Source organism: Anticarsia gemmatalis, chromosome 20, assembly GCF_050436995.1.
Source record: "Anticarsia gemmatalis isolate Benzon Research Colony breed Stoneville strain chromosome 20, ilAntGemm2 primary, whole genome shotgun sequence".
Taxonomy (NCBI): Eukaryota; Metazoa; Arthropoda; class Insecta; order Lepidoptera; family Erebidae; genus Anticarsia; species Anticarsia gemmatalis.
In genome coordinates, this window is record NC_134764.1 from 1,833,701 (window position 1) to 1,853,363 (window position 19,663).

General features: G+C 34.3%; 1 protein-coding gene across 1 annotated transcript in view; it reads left to right on the forward strand.

Annotated features, from left to right (window-relative positions):
* Positions 1-19,663, forward strand: part of LOC142981573 (serine/threonine-protein phosphatase alpha-2 isoform) — a 66,390-nt gene that overhangs the window by 20,085 nt on the left and 26,642 nt on the right. The gene's annotated exons all lie outside the window — the stretch shown is intronic.

The following is a 19,663-nucleotide window of genomic DNA, read 5'->3' on the forward strand; positions in this document are numbered from 1 at the left end:
AACTTCCAAGTCGGTTCCGCTCCATATATATTTCATCCACAATAGCACAGACTTCGGTGAGTTTACAAACTGAAGCAGGTACAAATACAAAAGATACTTTTCAACTTTGAACATAACACGAACATAATTCATGCCTGTTTGGGTGAAAATCTTTCGTAATACTCAAGACTTCAAGTAAAGAGAAAAACATCTTCTCTTACTTGGTATATTCGCAATAGTCCCTTCTAGAACTGTCCAGTGTCTACCAGGATGACTACTGGGAACATACCTGTTACTAGAAAAATTGTCAGCATAATTTAATAGCAACGTTTAATGATTCATTAAAAAGATTTGCTCTTTTATGTATGTTGTATGTTCTTTCCCCCTTTTTACTTCTCTTCTGTATTTGCTAAAAAAAAAAGATAACTTCGTATGAGGTCTAGGTACTATAACATAACAGAAAAACTAACTGAGCTCAATATAATACACATTATCTATTTAGGTACCAATCAGAATGCTCCTTATTTGGTGTTACTGTATTCAATTTCCTTTCAGTTTCCTCCATGAAGTTTATACCAATTTATTTTAGCCTCGTTATGATTATGTCCATTTTGGACTTGGCTGGATAATTTGAGTTATAAATACTTTATGTCGCCCATCCACCTGTTTTCCAATATCAATAAAATTAATGCGACGAATTTTGGTCAATACTGCGTAACTGCGCCGTTTTATAACAGTAGGTAAACTACGCAATTTGCTTCAAAACTGAAAAACAAATATCTTGTTCTGCATTTTGATCATTCTTTTTCACACCCTAAACAAAACTAATTGAAACCGGTTGTATAATATGCATAAAAATTCAACCTTTTCATTCCATTCATCTGTCCGTAGAAAATAGTGGTTATTTCGAAGCCTACTCGTATTTGCATGCCAGCACTCGGTTCGGTGATTGATCCAATTAGTCGCTCAGCGAACCGCGATGGGGCTCGCTCAACAGATATGCACTACAGCTTAAAACGGACCGCCGACTGAGTTGTGTACGTGGTCAATTTATGCGGGTGCCACTGCTATCATATTAAATGATACCATGTTGTCCAATTTTAGATCTCAATTATGGAACTTGATATTATTGTTGTCGCTGTTGTGTTAGATGCAGATGCATCAAGACGTGTTCTGCTGTATTTTATTCATTCAAGACTAATATTGTTGGTTATTATTTCATCCACTTAAACTACTATAATCATGAACGAATTTGCCAAATGACTTCACAGAACAACGCTTTGCTTACAGGAAAAATGTTTAGTTAAAAGCTTTGTATATTTTCCTTAATATGATTCATCTCAAGCATTTACCTTAATTGTTTCTTCATATCCCAAACAAGCTATTCCAAGGCCTTTCGTTTAATTGTTCGCAATTTGGTGAGAGCCTTGATATAAATCGTAAATAAATATTTACGTAATTTTGACCCAGAAAAGTAATCTTCCATATTTGCGATTTTTTGCCTGAAAACTGTGTAAGAACCTTGTAACTGTTCGTGTATTTGATAAATATACGAAGAAGAATATAAATAATGTTAGCTCACCGCAACACGAAGGTCGGACATACGATGTGGCTATATTTAAGCTGATCGCGCTACACACTTTTGATATTATATTTATAGGTATAGTAGAAATGTGTACTAATTCGGGCGACAGAAAGCGAACGCCCTATACTCATGGCCATGTAGCAACTAAAATAGCTATCATTCTGTCTTACTGCTACAAGTGAAACTACAATATCTATTCCTTTGTACTTCAGTACCAGAACCGATCCCTCATAGGGTTGATGATCCCATATCAACGTTATTAAAGCCGGTACATACTTGACAGTATTAATAACACTTTGTTTAAAATTTACAGATTAGTCTTCGGTTCTTTTCTTTCAATATTTCCGGTCACCGTCATCCAAAACCTTACCACATTTTATTCTCACACAAAGCTTCCATTGCCAGACATTTCAAAACCACGACTTTCAACAAGTTTCGACGCCCGTGAATTACAAGAACCATAGTTTTAAAGCGGATTCCAACAGCAGTCAAGATTAATAGCATTAGACAGAAAACGACTTGAAAGTAGAGGCATCTGTCTGTCGTGAACGCGCCGATATATTTTTGGACTACATTTTTTTCCACTGGCTGGATATAAAAAGAATTATCAGCTGTTTACCATCTAACGCGAATTATAAACATGTGTGGAGAATTTGGTAGGAATGACTCAATGAAATAATTGTGCAATAGCAATACACGATAAAGAGAATGGGGGTTTTCTCCCCAACGTTTACAATGTCTTGCTGACTTTTCAGTCGTCTGCGTTTACACAAGGCTTAATGTTTAATGTCGTGAACAAACAAACAAGATGTTTTATTTATAATTAACATCCGCCGGCTGCTGACGACAGCTGATTTAATAAAATATACAATTCTATGTCGTTAATGCTTTTGAGGTCTCCGCTTATACGTTTGTGATTCCTTGGATGTTAACAAAATTTCCTTTCGAACTGTCGAAGATGCAGAAATTAGTGATAGATTCTTTTAAGAACAAAATTGCTATGATAGAAAATATTGAAAGACGCATTTAAGAAATTACGTAAAGTAAATGAGTATGATGACATCCTCTTACTACTTTTGACTTAAAAAAATTTGGTTCTGTATACATGTACACACATGTATGTCTCCGATTTTTTTATGTTTAATTCATCTGCCAATTACCTACCGTATTATGAACGTTTAAACAAGGAAAGGGAAACCCAAAACAAGCCTGTAAATCACATGTGACATCATGTTTTCAAGATGCGTACAACCTCACGGTCGTAACTGGTAAAAGTGAATAAATTGCCGAACGGAAGACATTGCTACATCTTTAAGGATAAAAGTTTATGTAACTATGTTTATACGTATTTCCGAAGTCTGTATTACGAGTTTAGAATATTATATTAGTTAAATTATACATCAAATGATGCTTGTTAAGCAACGCAGTTTGAGCTTGCTATCTTTCCTTCTTGTTACAAATCGAAAACTAACTATAAATCCAAGATAAGTACGCCGCTTTAGACATTCACTAAAAGCCTATAATATACCTTGTTTAGGTCTGTCTCCCTTCATGTCCTCTAAACTATAATAGGTATATCCATTTGAAACTATTGGAAGGTGTGTAGGTAATTTATAACTACTGAATTTGTGACAGTGACGTACGTTGTACAGATTCGTTAAAGTCGACTTTTTTTACATGAAATTCCAATCTTGTAACCCATTGGATCAAACAATGAAACTGTTACCAATAAATTAATTCCTAGTCATTATATCAATTAACAAGAAAAAAATAACAAATAGGGCGATTCTATTGTTTCCAAACTCACACGGAAAGCTATTACGAAGTTAATAGCCACTATTATATAGAGCAGTTTTTGTTTCAAAACCTTGAAAGTTCTTAAGTTCTTATTGTTACAATATTTGGGCTTGTTGTTCAGTAAATTTGACAATATTTAGATAGAGTTAACAGGTACTACAATAAACGGAAACTCAATCAACGTTAAATGTAAACAGTAAGTGGTTTTTCACTCGGAAACTCGACTCGAATTTTCAATAAATGTACAATTTAATTTTGAGAGGTGGAAATTAAACTGCTTTGGTTTGATTTAAAGGTGAAGTTTATTATTAAAGCTTTTGTTATTCCACAATAAGTATTATATTTAATTAAAAGTAATAGTATAGGTAAGAATGCTCCACTCTAACAACAGATTGCTTGTCTATCTTTAGACACCATTTCTAACTATCTTAACTGCATCAGATCAGTAGTGGTCGGCTTAGTGGAATTTTGTCAAAATTTTTCTTATATTTTGAAGCTTTATATAGTGTAGCTGATAATTATAGTAAAATATAAAATTACGAAACGGAAAAGACAGTTTCTAATCTATTTTTACATTAGTAAATTGACATCAAGATAAATGTTAGAAAACTAGCCAAACACGAGAATAGGACTATGACATCACACACTTTCCATTCTTGTTGTAAAACTGGTATAGGCGTATGATTAATATTACTACATGGTTATCTAACTTTATATGTTAAAGACAAGTGTTGTTATTCCAAAAATGTATCCAGATTATCCGGTTCTGGTCATATTCGAAAGCTAAAGGCGTTGTCTTTTGCAACCAAAATTATGATAGTTTTTAGGAAGCAATCACAATAACTGAGGAAACTAATATTAGATTTAAGACTTATCGTTAATTTAGGCTATAAAAATCATATACAGTATGTGCTGTAACAGTATAACTATGGGTCATTTGCAGCAGTAAACGATTTTAAAAAACAGAAAACCATTAAGCGAACACTCCTTCAGAGAATATTACTGTTCATTATAACAGTAAAACTCCATATAAAACAGCTGCTACAATAATTTTGCATAATAAGATGATATCGAGCTCGAATTGCGTGCCATTTCAATTACAATATCGACAACACGGGCAACTGGAAAAAATCATGCAAATTTAGTATAAATATTCATAGAATACTTGGTGCTCAACACCTGCCAATGAAACACTCCATATCGCGTTTTATTTTTTAGGGGTCCGTAGTCAAATTGTTAATTCAGAACCCTATTACTAAGCCTCCGCTGTCTGCCCGTCTCCCACCAGGCTGCAACCGTAATAGCTAGGAAACTAAAACTCACACAATGTATTTCCGTTGCCACTATAACCAAAAATTTTAAAAAAAATGCGTTAAGGAGGTCCCCATACAATAAACATTTCATTTTCGTATTTTTTGCTCAATATTAATATTTATTGTAGTACAGAACACTTCGTGCATCCGACTCGCACCTGTTTTTTGTATAGTAATTTCATTCAGTTCTGTTTTCCCAGTAACCGTTATGGACAATGCGCCACTACATCACCATAGTAACTGCATGCAAAACCACTGCAGTGCAAATTATTACAACCGGTCGTTGACCCCACACAGTTGTTCAACTGAAGTTTATTAAAGAACGTAATTTCGTGCTGTTCAAAAGTTGTGACATGTTCATAACTTTTATTTAGGTTAATTGGATGAGAAAGGAACTCGCGATTTTTTATTTTTGGATGTACTCAATATTTTATAAAGAAGTTTAGAACTTCGTCTAAGATTTTTTATTTATTTTTCCGTGAGTTGATTGTTCTACTTTTGGGCAGGTTACACCCTTGACTTCAACAATCGACAATAATTCTGTAATACGTGCTTTAATGTGCAATTACTGCTATATTATATCAAATTCGTCAGCTATTCACACTATTGTTTACAAAATCAACCAGTCAATCATAACAGGATTTCAAATATCAACACGGAAATCAATTAACAATACTTTGACCCCGATTATAAAAGCAGACTAGTCTATCAATTAGCGATGCAACGTCGCATCAGCGTATCGATCTACGCAACACGACGCTACACGTGACACTTTTGTTAATAAAACCCTGTTTACATACCCCTTTTGATATCGGCTTTCGAGGGCTTTTCAATTATTCCGATATTCGATCTTTTGTGAAATAGGTTCAGGGGTTTTTTCGTTTACTAGAATTTGCATATCTTTTTTTGCTATTGGTAGATAGGTACTATGGTGTCCGTTTGAGGAAAACGTATCCTGGTCTGTAGGGATCGTCCCATGTTTTCTCTCAATTTGGTTTCTCCCAATAAAAACTTATAGAAACTGATTCTGAAGACTTTTTTAATTGGCATCAAAGAAATGTTTGTTGTCATTAGTGAGTCTTTATCGAATATGTTTGTTTTCTATTTACATTTTTATTTCTTGTGTAAGTGCTGAATTCCGAGCTTTAAGTTTCGCAGTTCCAAAAATTCTCAAAACAATTTAACTGTCAGTAAGAATACAAGACGTACAATTTTTTACTTGGGGAAGAACAGAGCCGTATTTCATTTGTGTCCTTGAGACTTTACTTAAGTACTTACAAACTTATCTCTTAACGAAGATTCATCTGCATATTTAATATTAAATGTTTCAGACTAGTATTCGTCTAAATGTCTTCATTCCCTTCGATCACACCTGTAATGAAACGATTCCTGTTTTGTTTTTTCTCTAAAATATTCTTTACCAGTTGAATAAAATAAACCATCCAATTTTTACTTACTTCATATTAATTTTAAACTCCACTGCAGTCTAGTTGGACAATTCAGCAGTGTTTTCCATAAAACCACAAAAGCCACCCTACTTTCATGTTGCAAAACAACATAGCCTACTGACATACGGCCTGAATAATTACTTTTTAATGTCGCTCCTGAAACCATTGTAGTCAATTCGTCGCGCTCCAATTGTTCAGAAACTTTACTACAACTGTTACTCACCAAGGACACGCTCTTTTCCTACAGATGATTAATTTGTAGTCTGTAAGTAAACGACTGGAGGCGAACCATTGAATATAGGGCACGGGAAAGTTAATGCTATCGGCACTAGTTTAGTATTGCGGATGTTGTTTCTTATTGTGCTTGAGTTATTTACTGTCAAGAAAGTTCTTATTGTGTAATTTTCTTAGTATCGGAAAAATCTTTTCAGCATATTTTCTGATCGTATATATATAACCTATAATAATATAGCCTATCACTCTAAGGTTCGATTTTTGTTGTTCGATGGGCTTCTACAACTTTATCTAAAATACATTTAATGTTTGTCCATTTAATCCACTTGAATTGTGGTACTTTGCTATTGGCTTAGAATGAAATAGGTAACATTTTCTTCAAAGTAAAATTGTTACTATAAAAGTTGTTTGTTATAAACTGCTTCAACTGTAATTCGTTTCAAACTTTCCAACTCTGATAAATATTTAGAGCTTTCGTTTTAATTTTATTTGTTAGAACAAACAAGTCAAATTAAACAATGAAAAGAGTTTTATGGATATTATTTTGTAAAAACTTTTATTTAACACTAGAAGTTAACCTTTGCTCCGTCCTTTTTTACTCATATTTTATAAGAAAATATAAATAAATCAATTGGCATTTTGTTGTAAGCCTCTTAATTCAGGCATAAAAATCAACCAAACAAACTTTCAGATTTACATAATTCACGGAAGTATAGATTTAGTTAACAAAACGAAATCAACTTGAGTAACCTTGGCCACCATATCCAGTTTAATAACATGATATCATAAGAACAAATCGAGATTCAATTACAAAGAATCTAATGCTAAAACACGAGTCACGTTGCGAACTCAAGTGGTTATTCTTTAATAAAAACTGATAGTAAATATGAACACGATACAAAGTCTGCCGTTGATACTCCGGAGGGAATACACGATATGTCTAGCCAATTTCAAAGCTGGCTATTCTGATTTATTGGAAAAGGTCACCTAGATTGAATAGAGTTCTTTGCTAACACAAATATCGAGTTTACATTGCATTCAATTCTGTCCAAAACCATTAAATCAACTCTGCCTTTCTTCCAACTATTTTGAAGTCGGCTTCCAGTCTCACCGGATGGAGCTGTTTACGAGTATTTTACCTGGGTAACATAACACAATACCTTTCGGTAAGACTGTCTGAAACCATCAGTTTCAGTTAACTAATGACACTTAACTAGTGTGTTCTTTCCTAAACTACATATTTCTAAAAAGTTATCCTTAATCTTGTTTAAACATAGCCCTGGCATACTAATCTCTATCGTATATTAAAAGATATAACTAGTGACGTAACTCCTATTTCGCACGTGACCAAAATCAATTGACATCCTGACCTTCCTATTCAAATTGATACCCCCAACCGATAGTCCTTTATTTACAACCTATATACGAATATACCGACGGCTAAATATACCCTCACACCGTAAATACGAGACAGTGGAACACCTGGAGGTAGGCACGTACTTCCGAGCCTCCCTATCCGTGATTCGCATACGGTAAAAGAACTATGTACACAAAGTAATGGGTTTCTATCAGACGTGGTAGTAGCCCTGATTACTCGCAATGACCAGTAATCGCCTTCGAGGTTCTGCTGAAGTGGGTTCGAGATTTCGTCTTAAAATGCTCATATATAACGCAAATTACAAAAGGAACTCTCGCAAATTACGCACGTGACTTTGAAACTGTGGGTTCTTAGATTCTTTATTTAATGTCGCAAACTGACAGGTTTGATTTGATAAAGCAACCAAAAGCCTAAGTTGCAGTGTAATAAAGCTGTATCATATTGATTTGCTCTTTAAATCACAGAACTTCTAATCGTCCTTAGATCGATAGTAATATGACTTTGCAATCATTTAATAATCAGTGCGTCACTGTAAAGAAACCTTTGACCAACAGGCTCGAAACATTAAATCACGACTACCAAATACATTGATACAATTGTTAGTAGAAATAACACCAAAGATAGCTTGTCTATTCGTTTCAATTTCACTAACCTCTCCTTAGATTGCTTTGGGTCTTTCCCGACTTGAAAAACTGTGGTTAGCTAAAACCACCAATATTTGATTACAATTGTCGTTCTACTCCACCAACCCTAAGCGTAAAAATCATAGTAAAACCACGTATTTTCCACACAAAAGGTGTGTCTCTATGTACACAACACGGTAGATCGTGACAGTTTCACTAGCAGCTGATAAGTGATAAGGAAGAGCCTTCAATAAGAAAACGCGTAGATGTTAGTATCAATACGGCTATATAATAGAAATTGTACAATTCATATTTCACACGTTATCGTTACAATTTTGTTTGTAAAAGGTTCGTTGAATTATCTACGCTTCCGTTATTCTGAGATGAACGTACCTTATGCTAAAAGATCTTTAAGTAGCAATACCATCTTCTTGAATAGAATAAGACGTGTGCTACTGGTGAACCTTTTGACGTAAACGAAGTTACTCGCTTCATAAAACATACTTTTACTCTTTTAATAGTACTCTGAAATTGAACATGTGTATCAATTCACTAAGAATAAATACTCGCCATTTTCTCTAAAACGTTTGTACGATAAATACACAGTAAACAAAAACATCTCTATTCTATCCATGTCAATGTTTTCAACATCAACCAAGTTCGCAGCACTTTCAATGCTTGGAAAATATTTACACTAGAATACGTGATATCTGAATAACTAGGTAACGTAGTCTTTGTAAATATTTTCATATGTATCTCATATCAAACAATAGTGCGCATGCCAATGATATGTCGAGGAAGTACGTATGTACTTGATATCAACCTCGATTCATATCCTTCCGAGTTAGAACGTGAGAAGTAATATCAATTTATAGGCATCTTAGAAAGCTGTTTTTGGAGACATTTTGGTATAATTACCGCAGGTTTTGCTAAAGCTTTGACTAAGTGATAATGGCTTGTCACTCTGCTTCTTCCGTTTGCGATTATGTCGCTTAGAAAGTTCGTAAAAACATCGCTAGTGTGCGGTTTACTTAGTGCCTATACGAATTGAAGACTAGGTACTGATGAGCTATTCATCATTAGTTGACAATGTAAGACTAATATTTATGACTAATCAATAAGAATTTAGCTCTTAACATAACATATGCCTAGAAAATATATTCAAGAAATAATGCGAATCCATTTTGCCACTTGAAATAGTTCTACAGTCACGTTATTGAAAATTCTCAGAATCGGCTTCTCACGTTCCTTTGCAGGACGCGAAACCTGACCATAACTAAAGATGAATCATACTAATTGTTGAGTAATCAACGATTATTGCGATATCTTTACCTTATATCTTTTCCTTATTAGTGAGGCATATGAACTCACACGCAAACTTTCCAATACTTGAAGGAATGCAAAGTCCCCAACTATAAACTTCGATTCCTGCAAGAACTATGGGGCTTGCAAACTTTTCTTATGACGTTTTCCTTCACCTTTAAAGGAAGATAATTTCACACATAACTTTGAAAAGTCTTTAATGTTGCTTAGGTTTTAAACTCTACTTACTAGGGATATGAATGCTTATTCCACCCTGCTATCACTGCTTAACTGTTGTAGATACTAAGAAAATACAATGCAAATCAGGTAGAAATATAATAACAACGGCTAGGAAATACTGTTCTAGATAGAAAAAATATCATCACACAAAGTTGAAACCTTTCCATTCCCAACACCTACATTCTAATCTCGCTAATGGTTAACAGATACATAGTACTTGCATATAGTGTGTGACGGGGCGTGTTTACGTAGTTCAAGGTCTACAGTTGTTACGCGACTATCCCCGTGTCGTGTGTACAGGCCCTTAGAGTTTTATACCTTTGTTATTACTTTTATGTGCTGCTAATTTGTTGTGGGTTTTTGCATGTATAAAGTACCTTGTTTATGTTCGATTGCGATCTACCTTCCAATATAGGTCTTATTTTAGCCTTTAGGTGCTTGAGTCATAAGTTTATCTGTAATATGCTAGCTCCTTAAAGAATGATATGGTGGTTTAGAGCTGGATTTCGAGAGCAATGTAAAATAGAACTTGCTATCGAATAGAGATTTTTTAATAGTTTCCTCTTAGCGATCTTCTTGCCATAACCCAATTTGTTATTTCTAAATATTCTTCTTCCATTTACCGCTTCTAACTGACATCTTAAATTCGCAATTTTAAGTTCCAATTTATGTCATGCATAAAATTAACTTGCCAAAGATAAGCATAAACTTTCTTATCCGTAATACCACGGGGAACTTGGTTTCCAATTTATTCTTATTAACTTCGACCTTCTGAATCAACTTTGTCATCGTACCTTCGTATCTTATACACACGAACAATTATAAACTAGAAAATTATCTAATACATTTAATAGTACCTTACATCTTTAAACTAATTTAGTTTCATAGTTGTTTTACATCCAGAGGTTGTCTGAAATTAGAACTGGATTAGGACTTTTCGGTGACCTTTAGTGTTCAAAATGTTTATAGAGAACGTAATACTCTGCCCACGCTATCCAAGTTCTCAATAGTACTTCTATTTAAGCTGGTTTAACAAGGTAATGTTATAAATAGACTCCCAGTTTTAATCCTTCATGTACTGTGAAATTAATTAGACGTTCATTTTTGAATAGGCAGTCATGTTGAGTTAATTTGGTTATTAATTTTATGTTGAACTTCTATATTTTGTTGGAATTAATTGATTAGTTTCGATCGTCAAATTTATTGCGTTTCCAAGCCAGACGCCTCGTTCACTAAAAAAAATGTGTTCACGATCATTGTCTACCTATATCGATATTTTATACATAGAAAAATATATAGAATGAAAACTTACATACATATTGCCACTTCTTGGTACTATATTCGAATTTGTTAATGTATCCCTCACAATAACAAAATCTCTATTTATTGACTTAATACATCTGTGAATTTGTCATCAAAACAGCTCTGACCGGTTTATTTTGCGACATGAATTTGACCCTTATCTCTGTTTTGAATAGTATATTAATTTAAGAATTGTATGTATCAGGTCTGAGGCACATCAGACTAAATACACTTTTCATATTCTAATAAGTTCTCAGCCCTTCTGCGATAACAGGTTTTACTTCGTCTGCTTACACATGTGAACGTTATATTTAAGAGTTACTGCTAGAATCAAACTGCTACATTGTAAAATAAACAAAAATCAGTAGCCTACCCTATCAGCCTGTCTTAAGAGGCTCTCGTAGTGTTTCATCCCTAAGTAGTGCTTGACTTTGCACCCACCTTTGTACGCCCTTCGACCAACCCCTGGGAACAAGCCTAATAAACATACCTACCTCGGATAGGCTTGATAGAAAAGTTTTCGAAGCAAATAACGGACCATTTTGTAATTTAGATTTTCTCAGTATTTCGTAGTTTACCTTTTTAGAATAGTGTATTGAATATAAGTAATATATTATTCTGTATCGTCTATAGAACCAAATATAAAATATTTTTGCCAAAAGTTTTTTGAGCCGAGAATAATTCTCAAGTTCTTTCAAGTATAATATAAATGAAGTACTTTTTCGAGAGCATTCTCAGACTCGTAACACCGGTCTTTGTGAGTCCAACAAAGATACAATGCAATCATATTTATTTTAGCAAGAACAATACCGGATTGTTTGAGCCAACACCAATTGTACAACAGTTCTCATTGAAGCGTACTCCGCTAATTGCTGTATAACGTTACACATGGATTGTTCTAATTGAACAGCAGAGTTCAAGGCTTCCGAAGGTTAGGTTATAAGCTATTTTAGACCGACACGTGCTTCACAGATGCGGTGGTGTTGACACGTGAGCCGCAAGGCTAGCATGCGAAGTGCAGTCTATTTTTAAAGAAAAGAACACTCCTTACACCCGTATTTGGCGCGGGGTGGTTCTGAGCTTTTGTGCAAAGTTTGCTTCTTCTTGTTCGAAACTTCAAGATATGAAAACTGTCTGGAACTGATGTTCTTTTAAAAGCTTTTGATGCTGGTGAATTTATGACAGTACTTACCAAATTTTAAGATATCTGGTCAATTATAAGAAATCAACAAGAAACCTAGTAAGAATAATAAAGATTCTATTTCCATCAGCCTATAGTTATATAATTACATTTCTAAAGGGTTAAAAGCAGAAATTGTTACGTAACAAGTCTTATAATTGCTCACCTAAATCATATTACAATCCAGTCCCCAAATAGCGATGTTTACTCCAAAAAACAAAGAACCAAACCCATTACGGTGCTGTTGGCGCAAGAAAAGTTTAGCGCTGACGAAGTTGGCCATTATGATGGCAAACAAGTTGTGTTTTGAAAGCAACGCCGGGAGAAAACACTGAGGTCACGTCTTACGTGGAGTAAACGTGATTCTATCCAGTGATTGTGACTTGTTACATTGTTGTACAGATTCCGTTGTGGTTTGGCGTTTATGTAACGTTTTGGTACTGTTATTCTGCTAAGAAAGAGAAAAGAAAGGATGGTACTCATTACAAATTACGTGAGTGACTCCTAGACAGCATTATCGTACAAAATTCTTACTTTTAAGATATAAAGATGCATTAAAAGAGACCAAAAAACTAAAAGGCATTCTAAACTATTGAGTTTATTATTAAACTAATAAATAAGGTATCGTAACCTTACGATTCTCTTCGCGTTTAAAACCCGGTATGGAATTTAGTATCAAACTAATATGTTATCAAATTGTATTGAACGATTGCCGGTAGTCCCCATATTATATTTTATACGGGGATAAACGCAATCGTGTAGTTAAATTGTGACTCATGTCGCTATCGGCTTGTAACCACAGACATTCTAATTAAAACGATACGAACAAATACATGGTCGTGTTAATCCCTGTATCGAGACTTCAAAAGTATTCTCTACTAGAATAGTTCCTTCCCATAACCCTGCGCTCCACCCGGAGTGCAGAGTATGCGTTAAGCATTTACCCATGTTAAAAAAAGACGTCTTCTCTCCTGAATTTGTTGCAAAAATTCTTATTTTTCACCTCTCAACCGTTCAAAATGTCATTATCATTTCATAAAGCGAAAGAAATTAAATCTCGAAGGCTTTATACTTTTCCAATTTGATTTCTATATATAGCGATTTTATTTGTCCCGACGACCTTCGAGGTGTCTTTTACAATCCAGAAGCGACTGTATATTGTCAGACTACAGTTTCATAATAAAATGAAGAAACATTTTTATATTTTCTGGAATTAAATGTTTACGAAGATGTCTATCAGGTTAAGTTTCCTGTGGAAAAGTAGATACTTAGAATTCTGGTATTGTCGTTCGAATGAGAGCAAATACGCACACCTACGTACGTCCTTCCGGTTTTAGTGGAATTATAGAATAAGAACACAAAAAAGAAGGTTGATATTGTTACTATATCAGCTTATGTGCCTTGATTTTTGTCCTGCCATGGAATATAATTCCTGTTATAAATAGAGTATGGAAGAACTTATAAAACTTTTCCAAAAATAAACAGAGCTTATCAAAAGCCTCTGAATGAAACAAGTTCCGACATATACGTGAAACTTAATATTTTCCTCTCGGATACAAAAGTTAAGAATTTTCTTCCGTTATTCCACAGGGACATTTTTAGTAGCAACCTTAAACTTGGCGCGACGCAGTCGATGGCAATTTTCCTCTTGTTACTTCACAAAATATATCAATATGAAACTGATATCAGTTCTAAAAATACTTTCTCTACTCGAATAAATATCAACAGATAAGTATTATCTCAACAAAAACATATTTACATAACATATTATGAAATACACAATCAATATAACTTAAAACAGTCTAGCCCTTCAGATTACCATTACAAAGGTTTTGCAGAATATTTAGATAACGACAAAACAGATCAATGGAATAGAAACTGCCTACTTGAGTACTGAAACCACAATAATAGCACTTCAGTCAGCTTAGTTGAATTCGCAGCTAGAATTTATAGTAAGTGCTTATTCTATTACGTGGACTGAAATAAATAGGCTTTCTTGTAACGATGATACGAATAGCGTAGGACTGTTTCGAAGTATTTATACCCTTGTTATAAAAGATTTCAAGATCAATAGTGTCTATTTATTTGACTGTTGTTTTACATTTGTTCTGTACTTAGTTAGAAAGGTAGATTTTTCTTTATCACGTACCTCCACTTGTGAATCAAGGAGGGAGAGGTTTGGCTAAGTGCCTTAATGCCTACTCCCCTTCAGGTAGACAGTACCTAGATAAAAGCAAAGCACTTAAGTGTCTAGACAAAACAAAATCCTGGATTCTTTGCTGCGTACCTGCGTGCATTTTATCTTCGGCAGCCTATATCACTTCCATTTGGTAGATAATAATGTTAATATTAGTCTTTGTGATATGAATATTATTATTAATTTGACGTTTAAAAATACCCAGCGTATGTTGTCCCATTTCACAGTGATCGAGTTAAACAATAGTATAGTAACCTTTAACTAATTATCAGTTGCATACAACGGTGTCAGTAGATCACGCTTGGCGTCGGTCCAGGCGAGGACAGGTGTATCAGCTGATAGGCGGTTTATTTTCACTGGTCAAGCAATACACCCGCTACACCCAGGTGTTGCGTGTCACCTGTCTTCAAGTCAAGTTGACATGGCTTTTTGTTCAGCTTAGAGTGACGAAGATTGTCTTGTATGCTTGTGTTTTGTAGTATCAAAAGGTTTATCGGGTACTACTTAGTGCAGAATTGCAGTTAGATTGTTTGTGCTATCAGCAAATTCTTAAAAGTGTGTTATTGCAATAACTGCGATGAATGTAGCATGGGGATTAACAAATGAAATTATATGTTTACTTTTGCTTGCTATAACGGTTAGTGCAACATGTGTCGAAACATAAAGCATATTTTGACGTAGATATGTTTGGTTGCGGCAATCCATACACTTTGAGTATTTGATCTGTTTTATTAAGCACAAACGTTTATTCTTCATATTTTATTATTCTTTGTCTTCGACAAAATTCCTCCTAAAATACCATCGTAATCTAATCTCAAGTTTATACGAGATCGCTACTTCCGTGCCAAAAAAGTTTGTTATAGCCGTTTTAATTAAACCAAGATCAACAACTAAGTTGTTTGGCTCACACCAATAGACGGCAACTGGACACTTGGAAACAGAATTAATTATATTATTGATAGGTATTTCAAAAACATTGTTTCTTATTATTTTAAGGCTCTTTTTAGCACTTTTGGTAACAAGGGTAGTAAGGAGTCGGTTTATGCAAATCACTACATAGTATAAAACAAAGTCGCCCATTTTGTCTGTAGTCCCTTCGTATGCATAAAACTTTAAAACTACGCAACGGATTTTGATGCGGTTTTCACTAATAGAAAGAGTATTTTCTCCGACAGGTTTTTATATATAATTGAAATACATTGAAACTATATTAGCTGAGTTATAGCGATTTATGTCCAAGAAGTCAGAAAAAAAATCTAATTGAAGATTGCATTTGTGCGTGCGCCGCTTATACCGTTGGATACAAGTAAGAACAATGTATAGCAAAAACATTGGTCTTTATTAGTTCTACAAAAAAGTCTACGATGACATATATCCAGCTTTTTTATTTAAGTCACAAAAACTACTTTTCTGTATTAAAAAAACATTTAATTCGTTGGGTGATGTTTAACTGGTGATATAACCAATAATACATATATCCTTATCAAAATAAGTAAGTTCATCATCACGAGCATTTAATTTAGATTATTTTTGCAGTTTACAGTGTGTTATTTAGACATATAGTTTAGGAGATATCACGATATTAGTATTGCGGCACGGTACGGGCCGACCGCGGCGGCGGGGGCAGCGTCCCTATAACGGCCAAATATGTGAAACTGTATTATAAATAAGAACTCTGAACCATGTTTGTTGCAATAAATAATTTGAATTTGAATTTTGATAATATTACTAGGTACATACATTGTGTTTTATCACTTTCAAAAAAAAGCAAAACAACAAAAAACCCGCTAAATAAATTGATTAAAAAACATTTCTAAAAAACCCCGTATTTCAACCCTTCCATGGGATTTCACAACCCTTATTAATCAGCAAGGGTTTGTTATTACAAAATTAAAACGTTGAATGGCTTTGTTTATATAAAATTATTATAAAACCGTGTTGACTGGAAGTACATAAATCCTCCATACTCCATACTAATATTATAAATGCAAAAGTAACTCTGTCTGTCTGTCTGCTACTCAATCACGCCTTAACTACCGAACCAATTTGCATGAAATTTGGTATGGAGATATTTTGATACCCGAGAAAGGACATAGGCTATATATCATCACGCTACGACCAAAAGGAGCAGAGTACCAGTAATTAATGTTACAAAAACGGGGAAAAATTTCACCCATTCTCCCTTATAGGACGCAAGCGAAGTTGCGCGGGTCAGCTAGTATAATATAAAATACAAAACACCTTTCCAAGCAGCCTTTTAAAGTCCAAGCTAATATAATCTTTTAAGCTTTTTATTTATCTGATAAAGAAATATACAAATATCCTTCTTGTATAATACAAGTTTTATATTTATAGACGGCGTTGAGTAAAAATAATCTAGCTCGTAAAAATGTCAGCAATGTCCATTTCACTTTCAAGTTAGCAAAAATTCCTTAATTAAAATAAACAATGGAATTAAAACATTTCGCAACTAAATCCATTGTTATGATTTACTCGAAGGATATGACGTAATCGCTAGTTCGTTATCCATGTCAACTCCACAATAGGTTCACAGTTGAACGGGCAAACACAAAAACTGCAATCTGATTACGACACTGCCTAGAAATGGGCACAGTCCAGTTCTAAACCTTTTTTGAACCGCAAAAAAGTAGGTTAGGTTTGCAACAGGAGAAAAACTACATGGGACCTTGACTTACACTGAAATTCGTAATGAATGGTTTTGTTAAGTTGATTTATAGTTAGGTTTATTTAGTTAAGGAATTTTAGGGTTTCTGTTTATTATTTCAATTGATCTGCAAACAAAAAATAACTACGCTAACTAGGATTTTACTGCCTATCCTAACACGCCTATATAACTCAATTTCAAATTCTCGTTATGTTATAGACAATCGTATCATAATGTGTGAGTATATACATATTTGTCAAAAGCTATTTTATAAAAAAGCACACTTCGGATATAATAACGTAGCCGGGTCTTCTGGAATTGGCCAAAATTTCCCATAAAATATATTACTGCCGTATAATATGGCTAGGAGGCGGTGCGAAATTGTTATTTTAACGAAGATAATATTTTCTCGCCATTGTGTATTTTGCTGAGTAATAAACGGTGTGCACCATTTTGTTGATGGAATGTTTCCGTTGCCACGAGAAGTTAAATTGTGATGCCTTTTATGCTTTCAGTTATATTGTTGTTTTGTAGGCACGTAGACGAAAATTCAGCACTGTCCATTAAATAAAACCAGAGGTGTAGTTTAGAAACATTTATTTTATTTGATAAACATTGCAGTACGTGAGAATTGGAGCGCTGCACTCAAATTCTCATCGGATGTTTCAGATCCCACTGTTCAATTGTGTCAAAGGCCTTGTAAAATTCCCAAAACAAATGACTAACCGAGACTCCTGACCTTATTAGTCTCGCATCGATTAAAAGTCTGAACCGCTCGATGCGGACGTAATAAAACTAAAACACTCTGGCTGTATCGGTGCGTAACTGCCTCTGACTGTATGACATGAACCACACGCTCACCCACGCGCGTCACTCGACGTGCTATCGAACTGATCACGTGACGTAAAGTGCCGATGTTTTGATCCGAACAATGAACTTTGATACACCATTCAGATTTCATACAAAGATATTGTTTTTTGTCATTCAATCTGATGTAGGTGTGATTGTAGGCATACACTCGCTACTGCGCATTTAGTTTGCAACAAAAAAAGTATGAAATATAATATGTGTATAATATTCTCCGTTCTCGATTCGCAAATAATACCTAAGTAAATAAGAGATTTACGCACCGCTGCTTCAAAAAGAATAGAATAAAATTTAATACTTTCACGTGAAATTACAATCCGCTTTCATTTGTGATGCCGAGCGTAAAAATATGGTTGGTCTTGAAAAAGGTCACCTCATGAGAAAGGTCGTTGTTAAAAAATGTATTATATCGTCCCTCCTTATGTCCATAATGGGGACCAATAAAATTGTAACGAGACTCGTTCGATGAGGGTCTGCAAGCCTTTAAGAGTTTTCGGGAGCGTGTAATGAAAATCGATCACCGAATTAGCAGTAATTTTATTGATTAAATTTTCTTGTTCATTGAACTATGCTTTCGGGGTAATTGATTTCAATTTAGAATTAAAGAATCGCTGTATATCTAGAGCTTCAGTAAATTGATTTTAAAAGGCTTGGATAGAGTGAGTCTGACTTAATTAAATACCCTTGTACTTTTCAGGCAGACTAGTTCTTTGAATCTACTCGGGTATTGATTAAAATTAAAAAATAAACAAGCCATTTTACTAAATCATTATCTCAGTCCCTAATTAGTAATCAAAGCTTTAGAAAATTCAAATTATCTAAACATCCTTTGTAACCAACGCTAATTAATAAATAAGCATCTCGTAGAATATTTTCGTGAAGCGTATGAATATTCAAATGTTCCATTGTGAGTAAGACGTGCATCACTGTCCAGGCTGGACGTGGAAGATAGACGTAATCACATCAGACACTTAGATTGATGGTGACATGCAGTTGAGTTATGTGTACGATAACGCCTTGCTTACGTCATCGCGTCACGACCTTTGTGCAACGCGAGTATAATAAAGGGGTGAAAGCTTCAAAGCTACATTAGTACAAGTCTTAGAAATGAAATGTAGCTGAAAATCTATTACTAGCTATCGTTTTATTGACAGGGTAACAAGAAAAACGCACTACGTAAAAGTTTCCCCGTATAATCGTTGGAAACACCATATTTTGCTCATTTATGCTTTGCTATTTCTAATATATTTTTCTATCTTGGGTCCCATCTAAATTTATAGTTTTTAGCCTGATATTTGAGTAAAAAACGATTTCAGAGTTCTAGTCAAATTAAATAGATCAAATTTAATTTTGCCAGAGTGTTCTTCTGTACCCTTTCAAAGTCAAGTCTTATGACGCCCTGACATATTCAACTAGGGTTAATATCACTCGTCTGTATGCACCCTCCTAAGACGCTTATAAAACATTCTATGTGATAATATCTCTCATATTATCAGCCAAGGAACGTATGATAACGATTATTTCATGCCCCTTGAAATAATTCAATGTCGGGC